We start from the raw sequence: 21,020 nt of genomic DNA, 5'->3' as shown, positions 1-21,020 counted from the left end.
TGGAGCCATTCTATAAGGAGGCATAGAGATAGCACGGGTATCCGGAAAAAGATGAATCCCAAAGTCTATTTCCCTATTGGGATGAATACTAGAAAGATCATTAGGAAATACTTCAAAAAACTCATTGACAATAGAGATAGATTTCAAAGAAGGGCCCTTAAAATTTGAATCCTTAACTTGAACTAGATGATATAAACACCCCTTAGAAATTATTTTTTAGGCTCAAAGATAAGAAATAAACCTTTCTTTAGGCACTAGGGAACTCCCTTCCCACTCAATCAATGCTTCAATAGGGAATTAGAAACTGACCCTTTGAGTTCTACAATCAACAGACGTATAGCATGAATGGATCCAATCCATCCCCTATATCATATAAAAATCCAACATATCTAACTCTATTAGATCCATCAATGTTCTCTAACACAAATAGATGCCACAGAACCTCTGTAGACTTTTTTAGCAACAACAGAGTCACCCACAAGGGTAGACATAGAAAAGGGGAAAGAAATACATTCAGTACTGAAACCAAAATGAATATCCACATAAGGGATCAATAAGAAAGATTAGACCTATATCAAGTAAGTCATACATGTCACGAGAGAAGACATATAATGTACCAGTGAAAACATTAAGAGAATCCCAAGATTCCTAGATGGTGTTGAGAGCATACAGATGATTTTGTCCAGTGCTGGTACCAGAAGTAGCACCTTTCAGTGCTTTAGCTGAAGACATAGAAACTAGAAACTTTTTAGCGCCAGTAGCGACATTGCCTCCAGGGCAATCCCTCTAAATATTGCTAGGCTTGCAACATCTGAATGACTTATTTCTCTCTTGATCAAAACAACAACAGTGCAACTATCCATATAATCTGTAAAAAGGATATGATGGAGCAAAAAGGGCCCCACTATCTTGATATTGGGGATCTTATGCCTTAAACGAACGTTGCTCAAAAAAATAACGATCACCAAATAACTTAGGATATGGAGAACTATCCATAGAATAAGAACTAGATTTTTCCTACTTCTTCTTAGACCGCTACCTGCAATCTCTACCACTGTTCTTCTGGCCTCTTCCCTTATCAGAATACCTGAATTTCTTACTCTACCATTTCTCTTATCTATGTCGTTATCTATCATGACTTTATAGGTCTGACAATCTAATGAAGAATAGCACGAATGCAACCAATCCATCCCCAATATGACATAAAAGTCAACTATATCTAACTCTATCAAATCTACAAAAGTTTCTCTACCATAAATAGATAACACACCACTTATAGACTCTTTTTGCAATCACAGAGGCTCCAATTGGGGTAGATATAGAAGATAAGAAATAAACTCAGAGCAAAAGCCAAAGTACACAGCCACGAAGGAGGTCACATAAGAAAGAGTGGATCATGGATATAGTAAAGAATATACATCATGGAAGAAGAGTTTCAACATACTAGTAATGACATTGGGAGATACCTTAGAATCCTAATAAGACACAAGATCATATAAACAATTTTGGCCAGTGCTAGTACTAGAAGAAGAAACAAATGCAAAAATAGACCACTTTGGTGTAGAAATAGATGAAGAGGCAACAATAACCTTGTTAGCCCCAAAAGCTATCGCTGAATTATAGTCATGTTGCATATGGCCAATCTTACCATAGTAAAAACATTTGTTCTTCTCTTCCTCACAAAACCCATAGTGTGATTGCCTATAAAATATACAAGAAGGGTAGGATGGAGCCGACAGAAACCCACTGGCCTAAGATTGGCCACCCTGTGGTCAAAACCCATTATGATGATGAGACCAATGATCACCCGATGGATTGGGTTAGAAGCACTACACATAAAGAAAGAACCAGAACTCCCCTACTTCTTCTTTTTTTGACTTACCATGATCTCTACTATTATGCTTATAAGACCTAAATTTCTTTCCCTGCCTCCCACTAAACTCAGACTGCTTCCTCTTTTCTTTCTCTGCCCGTTATATGTACACAACTAGCCTAGAGATATCTATATCCTTGTTCAAAAAGGAACTGTTGCTTTCAAGGACCAACACATGAGACAATACCAAAGTGAACTTTCGCATCCTGTTCCTAATTCTAGAAATAAACTATAGAGCATACCATGATAACTGGTGAAATTTCATGGCATACTCAGTAACAGACATCCGAACTTTCCTCAAATTGACAAACTCTTCTGCTTTTACCTCTCTCAACTCTGGAGGAAAAATTAGTCCTAAAATGTACTAGTGAAATCCTCTTACAGAAATGACTCAACACATCACCCCTTGCCTAATCCCATTCCTCATACCATTGGTACGCCATATCCTGCTGTAGGTAGGTAGAAAACTACACGCCCTCCATATTAGTAGCACGCATAATAGGTAAGATCTTTTATATCTCATCTAGAAAACCTTGAGGATCCTCCAAACCATAACACAATAAAGGTCGGAGGATTTAACTCATGATTTGGCCAACCCTTATAGCCTCATAAGATAGAGTAACAAGAAAACCACGCTGAGACTAAGTAACTACAAACTTTTCCAACATATGATAAGACTGATGAAACTCACAATTCATTACTTCAGCCTGAGGAGTTTGAGAACGACTAGAGAGAGCCAGTGGAACTCCTATAAAATCAGGAATTAGACCCCTAGATCGATTCTAGAACCTATATGTAGCGCGTGTCCCATCAACATTGTTCTCAGTTAGTACATAGGAGTTTCTGTGAACTTTAGATCATTGAGACACAATTTGAAAAGTGAATAAATAGGAATTATAGAGTATTTTAGGACTTAGACTTTACATCTTGAACATAGATCACAATAAATAAAAACATTCCTAAATACCCTATAGCCTCTCCCTTATGAGTATGGAATACTAAACACCCCTAAAAGAGACTCTACTTGGCACAGATTTGTGGACTTCCAATTGACCATGAACCTAGGGATCTAATAGAAATTTGACATGAATCAAACCAGGACCTTGTCATAATAAGAAACTCAAGTCCAACAATGACTGGAGATCATACCCGATACCCAATACAACCAAAATACATATATCCTGAGTTGGGCAAATCCTAAACATATAACAAGATAAAAATTATTTACAATGTAATAACTTTGGGATAGGCCTATAACAAAGACCAACCCAATAAATTCAATGACCAAATTATACAAACAAACTTTAAAACAATAATAAAATCTATATCCAATCCATGATATAGCCAAATCCATTGTTTTTCCATATAAAGCCTTTAAAGAAACCAAGAATATCCAATCAGGACATTCCCTCGACCATAGCCAAAACTAATATCCAAGTCTAAACCAATAAAGACATAGGAAAACTCAATTAAAGAAATAAAGCCTTCTTAAGCATAGAAGCTCACCACTTCAAGTCAATACAAACTGGCCCCGAATCTAAGACACTGAGAAAAAGGTATGATAGTATGAACAGTCCCTATATTATGTGTGGATATAACATCTGAAGTTGGTTAGCAATTGGGGTGCTAGAATGTAACTCAAGGATAAGGATAATATAATGACAACAATTTAAAAACCAATACAAACCAATAGACTAATGAACATAACCAATCCAATAAATACATATACATGTATACTATGTCAGGATAGAGAACAAGAATAGCATGAACTTTGAAAAAATTAACCTGGGTTGTGTAGCATAACCATCATATACCAAGGCAACCACTGGCTGTGTGGACCCAAAACTCCCCAAGCTTGAAGGGCCCTAGTGCGTAAAGCTGCACAAACTAGAAAATATCCATGATAGTAAATGCCTATAAAGGGACTCGAACCTCCCAACATAATCACGGTAAGTTAAGCACCAATGAATTTATTAAGGGGGACTCAAAATTCCCATTCATATATTTATTCAAGGGACTCGAACGACCCGATCATAATAACACCTGCACCGAGTAGCATGGTTTCCAGTATTAATTCTTTGAACTTCCACTTTCATGGCTTTGCTATACATTCCATATTAAATCCCAATTAAAACATTCATTACCCATATAAAACCATAAAACCAATTACTTATGGAGGCATCCCGTTGGTATTATCGTACAAACACTACTTGTAAGCATACCATATATCGTTACTAGTATTAATCAATTATTCATTTGAGACAAAAACCCATTGTCTAATATAGACATTTATTAATTTCAATATGTTAGGAATCAAACCTATTTAGCCAATTTAAAGCACCAAGGTTACAATTCGTATCAAAGTATAACTAACAAAGCCTTCACAAAACCAACTACCAATAATTCACAATATTTAGGCCAATTCCTTAGTTTAAACATATGATTTTCATTAACTAACAATCCGGGAAGAGTCACATGCCTTTTTAACGAAGATTCATGGAGAGATTTGGTGTTTAAGCCTATAACTTAGCATATAAATTTTGATATTTTAAGGTTTGCAACATGATATGAAAATGGTCAGCGTGATCCACCTCACTATTAGAGTACCTAAGAATATCATCTATAAACACGATGATGAATAAATTCAAAAACTGACTCATCAAGTCTATGAATGTCACTGGGGCATTAGTCAGACAAAATTTCATGACTGAGAACTCATAGTGACCATACTGGATTTGGAAGGCAGTCTTAGGGACATCAATCTCCCTAATCTTTAGCTGATGATAACAAGACTTAAGATCGATCTTAGAGAAACATCTAGCGCCCTGAAGCTGGTCGAACAAGTCATCAATCTAATGAAGAGAATCCTTACTGTAACCTCATTCAACTAGTGGTAATTGATGCACATCCGAAGGGAACCATCCTTCTAATGCTCAACAAAACAAGAGCACCCCACAGAGGCACACTATGATGGATAAACCTCTTGAAAAGGTCTCACTACTAGAAATGAGGTCTATGGGAACGTTTATTTAGCGACGGTTCTTGAATTGTTACTATAAACATCCTATTGCGACAATTTTAATTGTAGCATAATGTTATCTAAACTATTAGCACAAAAAATATTCAAAATAGTTGCAATAGGATTATAATCGCGAAAATAGGGTATTCTTTGGTAACGGTTTTCAGAACCGCCGCTATAGACTATTTTTAGCCACACTTATTTTTTTGATGAAAAATAAAATTTTCGAAGAATTCCCCCCCCCCCCCCCCCAAACATTTCATTTACCTGCTTCTTTTAATTATATATGATATTTATATGATAATTAAAAAATAAAAATAGTATTTCATCTTTCTTAGCTAGGGTTTAGATCTAGAAAACCCCAAATCAATATATACGATAACTTTATAGTAGGACTCATCTCTTATCAATTCTTTAGTTTCAGCCTTCCATAGTTGGATTCATCTTTCTCTTCATCAATTCTTCAATATCATAAAATTAGATAGTTGGATACATATTCTCTTCATTGTATAAATCTTTAATTAGTTGTTGGATACATCTTCAATCAATTGAAGATAGTTGGATACATCTTCAATCGGTTGTTCAAGTGAAAGACACTTTGATTTGGTTTGTATCGGTTCAACCTCTCTTGTTCTACTAATCTTATTCTCCATTCAATTTGGTTTGAATCGTTCCCTACAACAGCCTCTTTGCCAAGGTCAGTAAAATATTCTAGTATTTGTTTTTTTTTATTTTTTCTAATCACATCATTTTCTCTTTGTTTTCCTTGATACGAATTTCACTAAGTCATTATTGTGTTTATAGTTAACTTGGGTAATTCCTTGAACTATTGGTTATGCAATTTCATAGAAGTTTTCGAATTATGATGGGATTAAGAGTTGAGAGTAACAAAAATAGGATTTAGGGTTCTCTTGAAATTGTTCAATTTTACCGTTGGTTATGTAATTTCATAGAATTATTGGCTGTTAGTAATTTAGATATGGAAGTGACCTATTTTGTTTGAATTTCAATGTTAAACTATTATTATTGTTGTTGTAGGAGTGAAACTGAAATAGCAGAAGAGAACCAGGAATGAGGAGATTGTATCTCTTTGTCTTAAACCTCTCACCGCATCAAAAGATTTAGAAGTTACTCTATTTATATTGATAGAATAAGAAATTGAATGGAAGCATTTTATAATTCATGAAACAAATATGTCAGGGTACACACCTCACATTTTATAATTTAAGGTTCTTTCACATTTGACAACTTCTAATCTCTGTAATTCTGAGTGAGTCAGGAAAGTGACATTAATAGAAGCCATTTGTCTTGTGGGGAAAAAATTAAAGGAGGCAAAGATCAAAGATACAGGTATGCTTTGACTCTCTTGTATTCTTATTTCTGAGCAGTTAACCAAAAATGGAGGTCACTTGATGATTCTGTTCAAATAGTCATTAATAACAAAGAATAATTATTTATCTAATTAACATCCTTCCAGCATTTGGGAGACTATATAGTGCATTAATTTGCTCCGCTCTAAAGTCGACAAATTTACCCTAAATTTTCATTACTGGGTCATCGAGTGAATTTGGCAGGTTCTGCACATTGTTTGAATTTCAATTTTAATCCTAAACTTCATTCTGAATAGGTATAGAAACATTTGAAACAGTGAATTTATGCCTAGACTGTATGATCATAGCCCAAATACAAAGGAGTTGATCAAGGAATTTGTAAGGGCATTTAATCAAACATGGTGTACAAGTCAATTTAAGCGGCTTAAACCACAGATTTGGATACTTAAGACTGCCCCAATTCATGCGTACACCAACAACAACAACCTACCATAGTACAATTTCAAACTATGCATGTATTTAGTAACTAAAAGTACTATTGTAGGCCATATTCTACACTACAGACTTTATGCATGCAATTATTTTCAATTATGTTTAACTCTAGTACCATTTCTTTTATTTGGGCCTCTTCTTCCTCATGTGATTTGGATAATTTTGAAGTCATTTAGGAATCTTCACTACCAATCTCATCATCATAACTTGGTTTCTCTTCTTGACAAAACTCCTCTTGGGTCATGGGCAAGGTGATGATAGTTTCAAGCTTTTCATCTTTGCCTATTGCCTTTTCTGTGACACTTTTCCATTCATTAAGCATGATCTAGGTTCTCCCCCATTGTATCTAACCGATCCAAAATTTCTAATAACCTTATGTCACAACTATTGGACTCAGTATCTTGTCCATCCTTCTTCACATTCGAAAACCTATTAACCTCATAAAAATAACTAGTAATTTGATTAGTACAAAATGGGGGATGGGAATCTGGATACTCCGCCCAATGTCCTTGTAGACGGCCGCACATGTAACAACCATACTCCCGATAGGATTGAGATAGTGATTTAATCACTCCCCGGGGAACATAGTTACAATCTCTCCTGATGTGTGGTCTGTAACAGTATGAACATGGGGGGTCACAATATGACTTCCATCTATTCAGCTCACTTTTGTTAGAAGATGCCCTCAAGAAAAATAAAAATAAAGCAAAATCTACCTACAAAGAAAAATCACAAATACATATATACAATCTTGAATTCAAGCAAGTAGTTAAAATTCAAAACTAAATTAATACATTAAATTATTCCCCAGCAATGACGCCTTTTTTATAACGCTCAACTTTCACATCAATTGAAGTGCAGGTCAGTAGTTGTCAAAATATTTACCAAACAAGAGTGGGGTGGAATCCATGAGGAATAATGTAAGTGGCAAATAAATCAATTTGAAATGATAGGTACAACTTTAATTAAAACAAATGGTACAAAAAGATAAAATGGGGGAGATAGGTTCCTACACTAATGTTTATTTTTTGGATTTTCTAGTATAAATTCAGGGCTACGAATAATTAGATTATTAACAATTATGGACGGATCATGGTATCATGCGTTACTAAGGTAGTGACATATTGGAGATAATTGTAAACATCACTTCAATAATTCAAATATGGGTAGTCTTAGTTATAGGTTTTGATTTTAGCCTTTCAACAAAACACAAAACGTTCACCCATTGTTTCTTTCAAATACCTAATGGGTGTACTCAACAATTACCAACCACAACCTCAATCAAGGCATCCTTATTTTTAGGAATACACCTATGGTATAGTTAACCTCACATTCACCCTTATGTCTTAAATCGTGAAAATTGCGCTAACTACACATTAGGGAAAACTATGCACAAACAAATAACATAGTTAACCTCACATTGTCTATCATTGCTTTGGTCCCTATATCCCTCTTTCGAGGATGATATGAATTCCTAAATTTCACCCCAAAACCTTTCTTTTGATGATGACATTATACTTTCTAGATCTTGGAGTTTTTACTCATCAAACCTATGTGGGTATTTGGAGCTTTTACGCATCAAATCCCAACCAAAATAGCATAGAGATAATAGTACCCATAAAGATAAACTACTAAATAGATGCTAACAATTACAACCTAAACACACTTTAACTCCTATTCACACATAATGACAAGAGGGAGATTTAGCTACACATAAGATAAACAAGCATATATTACCCATAATCTCCATTGAATCAAAGTTGAAGGAGATGTAAGTGAATGTTACTTCAAAATTGGATCTCCCATGATATCAACAACGTAAGTGAGAAAATATTCCACTTAGAAAATCTCTAATTTATTCTTCACCCAAAATTTACTCAATATTTTCTTTTCTTAAAATGAAGGCTACAAAATCTCAAGCTAAAACATAGAAAATTGGGGAAGAAGGGATGTGATGGATTGAATGATTCATGAGGCTATGGTTTGAGTATTTTTGTTCAAATTGGGATTAGCTTGTGAAATTATAGATTTTCTCTTGGGCTTACTTTTTTAACTAAGTTGCGATCGCCCAGGTTCGACTGTGATCGTGGTTACGTGACTGCTGTTAAGTTCTGCAACCGTAGGTGGATGGCTTTGGCTTGACTGCCACGATTGCAGTTAATAGACTATGACCACAGTACCTGACGCTATTTTCAACTTCAATCCTTCAGCTGCAACTTTCCTTCTCTATTCTGATCATTTAATGCTTTGATCCACATCATTTAATCTCCTCATTTATATATATGCATAGAGTGGATATGAGTGCATCTAACTATGGATATGTCTCATTTACTCATTCTAAACAAGGTAATATACATTAATAATAAGAGCAAATGAGTGGCAAAATCATCACACATTAGGCATCACGGTGGATCCACAGAAAATTGAGGTCATTAAGAAGCGACCTATACCAATGACTCTAACCAATATTTGGAGATTTTTTGGTTTAGCTGATTATTGTAGGAGGTTTATGGAGAGCTTCCCTTCTATGTACTCTATTGACTAAGTTGACTCTGAAATTGGAGTAGTTTCTGGGGTCCAATGTTTGTGGTGGTAGTTTGAAAAGTTGAATAATTTAACTTCTGCTTAAATTTTTCCCCTGCCCGACGGCAACAATGGTTTTGTTATTTTTTGTGATGTGTCTCATGTGGGACTATTCTATGTCTTGATACAGAATGGTAAGGTTATGGCCTACACTTCTAGGAACTTTAATATGCCTGAGAAGAATTATCTGGCTCATAATCTAGAGTTGGCAGCTGTGGTGTTCACATTGAAGATTTTGCACCATTATTTGTATGGGGTTGAAACACCCTGGGTTTGGGCCTTGGAAATTTCCTGAGCTTCTGAGCTCACTATTCTTGATATGACTCAACATATGAGTCATATGGTGAGTGACATGATCTAAACCAGGGCCATGTCGTAATGAGCATCTCAAGTCCATCCAGGACTAAAGACCTCCGACGATACCTAATCCAACCAACCAACATATACCCTGAGTCGGATAACTTCTAAACATATAACAAGATAGAGTATTTTAAAATGTAATGACTTGGGGATAAATCCACATCCGAGACCAACCCAACTAAGTCAATCCACCCAATCACCAACCAACCAAAACAATAACCCAAATCCAAATCATAATCATCCCATACCTAAGTCCATAGTTGTCCACGCAAATCCTCTAAATTATGTCCAAGAATATCTAGTCAGTATATGCCCCCTACCATAGCCAAAAAAATGTCAAGGTAATAGTTAAAGCATAAGATAAACCATAACATGAAGTGGGCCTTTTGAATAATGAAAGCTCACCACTACAGTCTAACTCAAGTTGTCCCCGAATCACTAAGTCACTAAGCTTGAGGTATAATAGTTTGGATGGTTCCTGCATCACGTAGGGATACAACGCTTGAAGATGGGCTAGTGGGTGAACGCTAGAATATAACGCTAGAATATACTCAGGAATAAGGATAAAGTAACGCCATTATTCAAAACAAAAGTAAAAACACTTATGCAATCACATACATATAAACATATATACTATGTCGAGAAAGGGAACCAGGTTTAGAATGAATTAAGAATCTTTAACCTGGGTTGTGTAGCTTTACCGTCATGATTCACTCACGGGCTATATGGGTCAAGTGTTACCCCCCTAGATAGGCCCCATTGTGTGTAGCTACACGAATTAGAGATACCATAGGTGGCCGAGGATTCCCTTGTACCCTTAACCCTCTATGATACATATGTACATGTATATTCATCGGGGATTCCCTTGTACCCCACAAGTACATGGCGATCAAGATGTATCCTCAAGGTGGAAAACATGATTTTCTAGTGTCAACCTTTCGGACTCACACCTTCACAACTAGCTATCATAACCCACAATTGTTGCCGATTTAAGAACATTTAACTCATGACCAAACCACCATTTCAAGAATTCAATTATTAAGGCATTTGTTAGTGGTATAGTCATACCGACTATAGCTTGCAAGAAATGTAATTAGCCAAAAATTAAGGGGATTCCAATGTATCCCGCAGACTTCGTTAGAAAAATCACTTGGTTGATTCCCGTAATGCCATAAGGTTTTCGTTATAAGTTCACTTGGGGGATTCCCGTGAACCCCTTAAGGTTTTTAAAACCATCCTTAACTAAGTAACCATTTATGCCATGCATTTGTCTCAACAAACAAACCTAACCAATTAGTAATGCATAGACAAAAAAAATTATACAAGTGGATTGAGTTTATTACAAGTTTCTAGTCCAAAATAGTCAATTTGGGTTTATGGACACCAAAGCCTTTTCCAACCGTTTAAAAACAATCAAACAAATTTATCTTCCATCACAATATTATGCAATGAATATATTTAAATAATAGTCAAACTATGTGACAAAAACATTCTCATAGTCATTTTAAGAAACATGTTAAGGGCACATAGTTTCGAAAACCAAAAAAAGTATCAATTGACCATTCCCATGTAATCACGTGTTCAAACCATAAGTAAAACATGAAAAGCCATAAGAAAAGAATGGGTAAACATTATCCAACCATAAACAACCAAAACCTAACATCTATTTCAAAACCAAAACAAATCCTTAATAATACCATGTAAAGTAATAAGTAAAACATGATTGTAGTTGAACTAACTATGAGGGAAGAGTAACATGCCTTATTCATGAAGATTCAAGGAAATAACTTGAATCTTGAGGCTCTAGATGAAAACTTAAAGCAAACCATCAGACAACCTTCTTAAGAGAGTTTAGAGAGCATTTTAGGAGTGTTTTGATCTTACCAACTCAGTTATGAGAGGCGATAAAGTGTTATAAGATGTGAGGTCTTTTGGGTTTTGGCTTTGGAAATTTATAGAATACCCTCAGATTTAAAGCTTAAAAATAAATCCAAGTTGGTATGGCTTTGGCAGCTCACTCATACCCAATCATACGTGTGGTACTCCTGGCCATACCCTAGACAGGAACTCAAGGGCTTGACACTGTTAATCATATGATTTCCCTACTTTTATTGTACCATCTACATATGACTCGTATGTAGTCAAGTCGTACCTTGGACAGTAAGTGACATAGTACATGCTTTTTACCCTACGACTTCGGCTCCTAAGTCAAACCAACATCATATGACGAGTAATATCAAGTTATATGATGGCCAGAAAGATTAAAACCCAGGAAATTTCTAAGGGTCAAACTCAGGGTGTTTTAATTCTCCCCCACTTGGATCATTCATTCTTGAATAGCGGGTAAAGGAAATCGTAAACACGATTTAGCATATTATTACCCATGAAATCTCCCCTTAACTAACATAAGAAACAAGATGTTATGAAGAACACATACCTTACGCATGAATTTTTTAAACGGATAACAAATGTTGATACTTTATTTCATATGCTCTTCCACATCCCTAGTAGCTATTTCATCCACAACCAATATATCTAATATACCATAAATACGACCACACTCTACACCGGGTTTTCAACATGAATTCAACAATTCTCAATCTCAAACTTCCAATTTCCCCTCTCCCCCATGAACACAAAACTAGAGGGCCTGAGTTTAACTGTATTCCATCCAATGTTAAAGACTAACTTGGAGTTAAAAGGTGATAGTGGAAGCCATAGGACCTTATACTTTACACCACTCCGATAATACTTCCCTTGTTATCTCTATATTCAAGAAACCTCAGGTTTTAATAAAGGAGGTAACATAATTGATACAAAAAAATGGGTTTGAAACATAATTGATACAAAAAAATGTACAGCCACAAAGGGGGTAACATAAGTGGGAGTGGACCCTAAATCAAGTAAATAGTGCATATCATGGGAATAGAGTTTCAACATACTAGTGATGATATTATGAGATTCCTTAGACACCTAAGGGGTAGTGAGATCTTCAGGACGGTCTCCGACTAGTGTCGAGTTCTGAAGTATCACCCCTTGGTATAGGTGCTAGAGAATTGATAACCAGTATCCTATTTTCCCTAGTGTTAATTCTTGTAGGACACTTCCATTATATGTGACCCAATTGACCATAACTAAAACACCGATTCCTCCCTTTATAGCAATAACCATGGTGCATAAGACCACAAAGCCATTAGGGAGGAAAATGTGGGGCTGACCAAAATCCTCCAGCCTGGAAATAATATTCACCAAAAGATTGAGGATAGGAGACACTTACAACCACATGGGAACTCCCTGGATTCCCTGGCTCAAACCATTATCCACCACCTCTACTACTATTTCTCAAACCCTTCCCCCGATCTGAATATTAGGAGTTCTTGCTCTCACTATTTCCCAACCTTGCCTTATTCTTTCTTACACTTATAATATTGGACAAGTATGACAAAGAAATAACTATCTGGGGTAACAAATAAATAGAACATATAAATTCAGCATTGGTAACATCTCCTTAGGGTGACTAAGAATGAGTGTCACCTTCCAGACTATGGTCAGTGGATACTCGTGGAACTCCATAGGGAAAATCAAAAGTAGTGAACTTTGATCGGGTCTATACCCCATGATTTGAACAAGATCCATCCATATTGTCCTTGATTTTGATGGATAAGTTTCCATAAGCTTTTGATGATCGAAAAGTTATGATCTGCAAGGCAAATAAAAGAAGATTTAGGGGAGACTTTAAGACCCTAGACCATATAGCCCAAAAATAAAAAAAACAAGAAATTCAAACATGCTTAGATATCTTTTAGCCTCTCCCTTATAAGTGTGGTGTGTTATATATCCATAAAAGAGACTCTACTCGACACAACTTTGTGGATACCCTATGTGACCAATGCCTAAGCTCTAACACAAACTTGAAATAACACAAACTAGGGCTTTATTATAATAAGATCTCAAGTCCACCAAAGACTAGAGAATACCCTCAATACCCAATCCAACCAACCAACATATACCCTGAGTCAGATGAATTTCAAACATGAAAAGGGATATAATATTTTACTATGCAATGATTTTGGGATAAGTCTACATTCGAGACGAACCCAACTAAGTCAATCCACCCAATATCCATCCAACCAAAATAATAACCCAAAACCATATCATAATTATCCCATACCCAAGTTCATAGTTGTCCATCTAAAATCTCTTATCAATGTCCTAGAATATATAGTCGGAACATGGCCCCAACTATAGTAAAAAATAAAGGTCAAGGAAATAGTAATAGAATAAGATAAAACATAACTTGAAATATGACTTCCAATTAATGGAAGATCACCACTTTAGTCTGACTTAAAATATCCCAGAATCACCAAGTCACCTGAGCAAAAGGTGTGCTAGTAAGGTCAGTTCCTATATCTCGTATGGATACAATGCTCGAAGATGGGTTAGTGGGTTAATGCTAGCTTGTACTCAGGAATAAGGATAAAGTAATGCCATTATTCAAAATAAAAGTAAATAACCATATGCAATCACATATATATATATACATACATATCATGTCGAGAAAAAGAACTGGGTTTAGCATGCATTAAGAATCTTGAACCTGGATTGTATAGATTTATTGTCATGATCTACCCACATGATATATGGGTCAATTGTTACCCCTGGATGGGCCCCAGTGCCTGTAGCCACATGAACTAGAGATAATAGAGGTGGCTGAGTATTCTCTTATTCCTTTTGCCATCTATGATACATATATACGCGTATATACTTTGGGAATTTCTATGTATCCCATAGGTAGGTGATCATCAAGACCAATCCTTATGTCAAAAAACATGAGTTTCCAGTGTCAACCTTTCGGACTCGCACCTTCATTGTTAGCTATCATAACTGGCCATTATTATCTAATTAAAAATATTTAATACATAACCAAACATCAATTCCAGAAGTCAATTATTATGGAATTGGTTTGTTGTATCATCATACCAATTATAGATTTCAAGTAATGTCGTTACCCTATACATAAGGGGATTCCCATGTATCTCATAGGCTCCATTATAAAAATTACTTGGTGGATTCTTATATACCCAACAAGGGTTTAATTATAAATTAAATAAGTGTATTCCCATGTACCCCAGAAGGTTTTGAAAACCATCCTTGACCAAGTAACCATTTATGCCATGTGTTAGTATAAAGAAACAAACCAAACCAAGTAGTAATGAATAAACAAAAAACAATTATACAAATGGGTTGAGTTTATTACCAATTTCCATTACAAAATAGTTAATTCGGGTTCTATGGTCACCAAGGAATGTTCCAATAATTCAAAACCAGAAAAACCAATTTAGGTTCCATAACCATATTATGCAATTCAAAGATTTTAATAATAGTAAAACTATGTGACAAAAAAATTCACATAAGCATTTTAACAAACATGTTGAGGGCATATAGTTTCCAAAACCAAACCAAGTCTGAATTGACCATTCCTATGTAACCATATGTTAAAATTATAATTATAACAGAGAAAGCCATTAGAAAAGAATGGGAAAACATTGTCCAAGCATGAGCAACCAAAACTCCCAACATCTATTTCAAGTCAAAAATAAATGCACAATAATACCATAAAAACCATTAAGTAAAACATGATTATAGTTGAACTAAAAATGAGGGAGGACTAATATTCCTTATTCATAGAGATTTGCAGAAAGAACTTGACTCATGAGACTCTAGATAAACCATTGAACAAAACTGTAGCCCAATCCTCTAAAGGAATTTTAGAGAGAGTTTTAGGAGTGTTTTGATATTTCTAAGTGAGTTATTAGAGGCCGTAAAGTGTTATAAGACATGGGGTCTTAAGGGTTTTAGAATAGGAAATGTTTGGAGTACCCTCGGATTAAATCTCAAAAATAAACATAGGTGGGTACAGTTTTGTCACCTCACATATACCCAATCATATGAGTGGTACCCCTAACTTGTAACCTAGATAGTACCTTAAGGGCTTGATACTATTAATAATATGATTGTCCTACTCTTTTTATACAATATCCATACGATTCATATGGAGTCTAGTCATACCTTGGACAGTATGTAACATAAGACACATTGTTTAGCATATGACTTGGGCTTCTAAGTATACCTATATCATAGGACTAGTAAGCTAAATTCATATGATTGACAAAGAGTTCAAAACCTAAGAAATTTTGAAAGGTTAAATTTAGGGTGTTTCAGTGAAGTTACATGTCAGTTGACCCATCGCATAGGATTTTCAGTGTTTGATGGTCAAGTTTCTATTATGGTTTTGATTTGGTGGTGATGATTCATATGTTTAGGGTATGAGTGGTATAGTGAATCTTTATGTTGTTTACTGTCCAACACCTTTGAATCTTTCTTGGATATTACTTAGGGGTACTACTCATATGTTTTGGGTATGAGTGGGGAAATGTGAGTCATATTGTGGACAATATTTGGATTTCCAACCTTTGATTTTGGGTATGACTTGATGGTACAACTCATATGATATGGGTACAGGTGGAGCGGTCCAATCATACCGACCTGCAGGAATTTGTAATATTTAAGGAGGGGGTATTCTAGATATTTCATCTCTTAACTTCTTTTGACCGCACTAATTAAAACACTATTCAAACTTTATTAACCTACTATTCCAAAATCAATACACTCTAAAATCTCTCTCAAGCTCTTGGCTCAATAAAGGTTAAGGTTTTCTTCAAGATGGTCAATTTAGGATCCAAAGAGTGGTTTCCCTTCATCTTCCTCATTGGATAAGGCATGTTACTTCTCCCTTATGTTAGTTTAAACTAAAACTATTTTTTACTTAATGGTTATCATATACTAATTATGATATTGTTTTGGGTTTGAAATATGTGTCGGGGGTTTTAGTTGTTCTTAGTTGGAAAATTTTCCCATGTTCTTCTTATGGTTTTCATATGGTTTTCATGTTATAATTATGGTTTGATGATGTGGTTGCATAGGAATGGTCTATGATGCATGATTTTACTTTTGGAGACTATATGCCCTCAATATGTCTGAGAAAATGACAATGAGAATTATTTTTTCACATAGTTTCACTTTCATTGAATACTTTGTCATTAATAATATGAAAATAGAACTTATATTGGTTTGGATTGATTTAAATAATTTAAAATGGGCCTTCGTGGCTATGGTTTTGTTTGATTGGATATCCTATGGGGTAAAAGGGTATCCCCTAAGTGTTGTCTAGTGACATTGCTTGCAATCTATAGTTTCTATAATGATACCACTTCATAATGCCTTGGTAATTAACTCTTGGAAATAATGTTTGGTTTTATGCTAAAGGTTTTAATTGGGAAATAATGGTATGTTGTGCTAGCTAACTGTGAAGGTGTGAGCCAATGGATGGATACTAAAACCTCATGTTTGTTGACATTAAGGTTGGTAATGATTACCTTATACTTTTTGGGTACTCAAGAATCCCATAAGTTTATACTCGTATATATGTATCATAGAGGGAGAAGGATACACAGGAATTCCCGGCCCCTATGATATCTCTGGTTTATGTGGATACACGCACTAAGGACCGTTCAGGGGGTAAAAAAGGAACCATATAGCCTGTGGGAGGTTGTAGGATGTTTAAGGTTTACAACTATTTTAAGATTTAAAATTCTTACTAAACCCGGTTCCTTTCCCCAGCATGGTACATATATATGTGATTGCATATATTTATGTACCTATTTTTAAATAATTGCATTATTTTATCCTTATTCCTGAGTACTTGCTAGCATTCACCTGCTAACCCATACTCAGGTGTTTTATCATTACACAATGTAGGAACTAGCCATATTACTCCTCTTGCTCAGTGACTTGGATTCAGGTATAGTTTGTTTCAAACTAAAGTTGTGAGCTTTCATACTTTGAAAGACTCTATTTCATGCTTTGGATATCTTTTCATACTTTTTTATATCATGGAATTTTGTTTTGGCTATGGTTGGGGGCTTATCCCGACTGGATGTTTTTTGTTTTCGATTAGAGGTTTTATGTTACTATTATGGGTATGGGTGTTATCGGTAATGGTGTCAACCTTGGAATTAGCATTGGTATTGAGGTTAACACTGATGGGATGTTTGGTTGAGTACTTTATTGGTTATGGTTGTGAACTTTATTTAATATTTTTCAATGATAATTGTTTCATCTTGTTATAAGTTTTGAATTCATCCAACAAAGGGTGCAGGGCAGTTATGGTTGGGTATTGGGGGTAGTCTCCTATCTTGATTTGGATTGAGGCACCCGACATGTCTAGGCTGTAGTTTAGGTCATGACATATTTGTATTAGATCCCTAATTTCATGGTCAATTGGGAGTCCACAATGCCGTGTCGAGTAGAGTCTCTTTTAAGGGTGTGTAGCGCACCGTACTTATAAGGGAGAGGCTAAGGCATTTAGGAATATTATACTTTTTTGTGTTCTATTTTCAAGGGTAGAGTCTATGTCCTGAAATCTTCTCTAATTCTTGTTTGTTCTCTTTTCAGATCATGCCTCAATGATCTAAAGATCATGGAAACTCTTCTATCCCTACTATAGAGAATATTAATGCAACACTCCCTACTCATGGGATCCATACTGAGTCTAGGGGTCTAATTCCTAATTGTCCTCCTGGAGTTTCACTAGTTCCCGCTAGTCAAACCAAAACTCCTTTGGCTGAAGTGACAAACACTAAGTTTTGTTAGTTTATTAAGATATTAGTACAATTAGTAGCTTTTCAGTCTGAGTGTGATTTTCTTGTTACTGAACCTTCTGAGGGCACAAAGGTTGGCCAATTTATGAGGTTCAATCCTCCGACCTTTATGGGTGTAATGGTTGAGGATCCTCAGTACGTTCTAGATGAGATAAAAAATATATTTTATGTTATGCTTACCATAAATGTGGATGGCATGGAGTTTGTCACCTATCAGCTAAAAGATGTGGCTTACCAATGGTATGAGGAATAAGATTAGGCAAAGGGTCATGATGTTGAGTTATCCTAAGAGAGGATTTCTCTAATACATTTATGGACCTAGTCATTCCTTAAGAGTTGAGGGAAGCAAAGGTGGAAGAGTTTGTTAATTTGAAGCAGGGTAAGATGTCAGTCAAGGAGTACGCCTTAATGTTTCACTAGTTATCACGGTATGCTCCAGAGTTGGTTTCTAGCATATAGGCTAGGATTTGGAAGTTTGCTTCTAGGTTGTCTAGAGACTTGATTTTGGAGAGTAAGGCTACTTTGTTGAACAAATACATAAATATCTCCAGGTTGGTGTGTATATGTAGTAGGTAGAGAAAGAAAAAAAGAAGTAGGCTGAAAAAAGAAGCAGGTTGAGATAAAGGTGAGACAGCAAAAGAAGTTTTAATTCCTTGAGCAGGGTAGTAGCTAACAACAAAGTGGCAAGGATGGTGATAAGAGGCCCAGAAGAAATGGGGTAATTCTAAGTCTTACTCGATGGATAGTGCTCCCTATCCAAAGTCATTGGGTGATAGAAGTTTCTATAGTGGTGAAAACATAAGGTCATAGGGAGCCTAATCTCAGGCTAGTGGGTCTCAGTAAGCTCCATTATATCCTCCTTGCATATTTTATGGTCGATTACATTAGGGTTTTAGTGATGAGGGAAGGGAAAAGTGCTTTAATTATGTTTAGCCAGGGAATATACTTAGAAATTATCCTATTGGAAAGGTTGCTTCAGCGGAAAATAAGGTTCCAGCTGCCTTTTCAGCTTTGGTACCAAAGGGTGCACTATCTTGTTTCAGTACTACTCAGAATTATCTGTATGGTTTCACTACTCGATAGGAGTTTGAGGCATCACCTAATGTTGTGACTAGTAAGTTGAAACTCTTTTCTTGTGATTTGTATTGTTTACCTGATCTAGGGTCCACTCTCTCTTATATTACCTCATTTGTTATTAGGCATTTTTGGTTTGGTCCCAAGTTTATTTTGGACCTTTTTTCTATTTCTACACTAGTAGGTGACTCTATGATTGCTATAAGAGTCTATAGTAGGTGTTTGGTATCTTTTGGTACCAAAGAAACGCTGATTGATCTGTTTGAATAAGATATGGTGGATTTTGATATTATACTAGGATAGATTTGTTGCATTTGTGCTATGTGTTCCTACATTGTCGGACCCATAAAGCTATCCTTAATTTCCCAAATAAGCTAGTTATTTCGTGGGAGAATGGTTCCCTTGATCCTAAGGGGATGTTCGTATCATATTTAGAGCTCGGATATTAATCTCCAAGGGGTGTCTCTATCATCTAGTCCAGGTTAAAGATACTAACTCAGAGGGTCCTTCTTTGCATTCTGCCTCGATTGTGAATGAATTTCCTAAGTTTTCCTTAATGACCTTCCTGGTGTTCCTCTTGATATAGTGATTGAGTTTGGAACTGATCTTGTTTCGGACACCCATTTTATTTCTATTCCTCAGTATAGAATAGTTCTAATTGAGTTGAAGAAGCTTATGGAGAAACTAAATGATATTTTATATAAAGGTTTCATCCATCGTTGTGTGTCCCCGTGGGGTGCACCAGTGTTATTCATGTGTATGAAGGATGGTTCCTTTTGTTTGTGTATTGACTATTAGTAATTGAATAAGGTGATGAAAAGAATAAGTACCCTCTTCCAAGAATAGATAACTTGGTTGATCAATTGAATAGTGCTAAGTTTTTCCTCAAAATTGATCTTCAATTCAGGTATCATCAGTTAAAGATTAGGGAGGAGGATAACCCTAGGACTACTTTTCATCGCCGATATAGTCATTTTGAGTTTTTGGTTATGTCTTTCGGGTTACCAATGCCCCGATGATATTTATGGATTTGATGAATAGAGTCTACCATCATTTCTAGACTTGTTCATCAATATGTTCATAGATGATATTCTAGTGTACTCTAAGAGAGGTGGATCATGGAAATCACCTCCATATTGTATTACAGACCTTGAAGGAGTAGCAGTCAGATACCATATTTTTGAAATATGAATTTTGGCTGAATGCGATCACTTTTTGGGTCATATTATTTCTAATAAAGGGATAATGGTAGATCCGCATAAGGTTGCAATGATTAAGGGGTGGCCTAAACCCACGACTCTGACCAATATTTAGAGCTTCTTGTGTTTAGTTGACTACTACCAGAAGTTTGTAGAGAGTTTTTCTTCTATTGCTACCCCTTTGACCAAATTGACTTAGAATAAGGTAAAGTTCTCATGGTCTGTTGCTTCCGAGGAGAGTTTTGAAAAGTTGAAGGATAAGCTAACTTTGGATCCAGCTCTGACTTCACTTAAAGGAAGTAATAGGTTTGTGGTCTACTATGATGCGTCCCATATGGGTCTTAGTTATGTTTTGATGTAGCATAGAAA

This window comes from Capsicum annuum, chromosome 9, assembly GCF_002878395.1.
Source record: "Capsicum annuum cultivar UCD-10X-F1 chromosome 9, UCD10Xv1.1, whole genome shotgun sequence".
Classification (NCBI taxonomy): domain Eukaryota; kingdom Viridiplantae; phylum Streptophyta; class Magnoliopsida; order Solanales; family Solanaceae; genus Capsicum; species Capsicum annuum.
Note: the sequence above shows the minus strand (reverse complement) of the source record.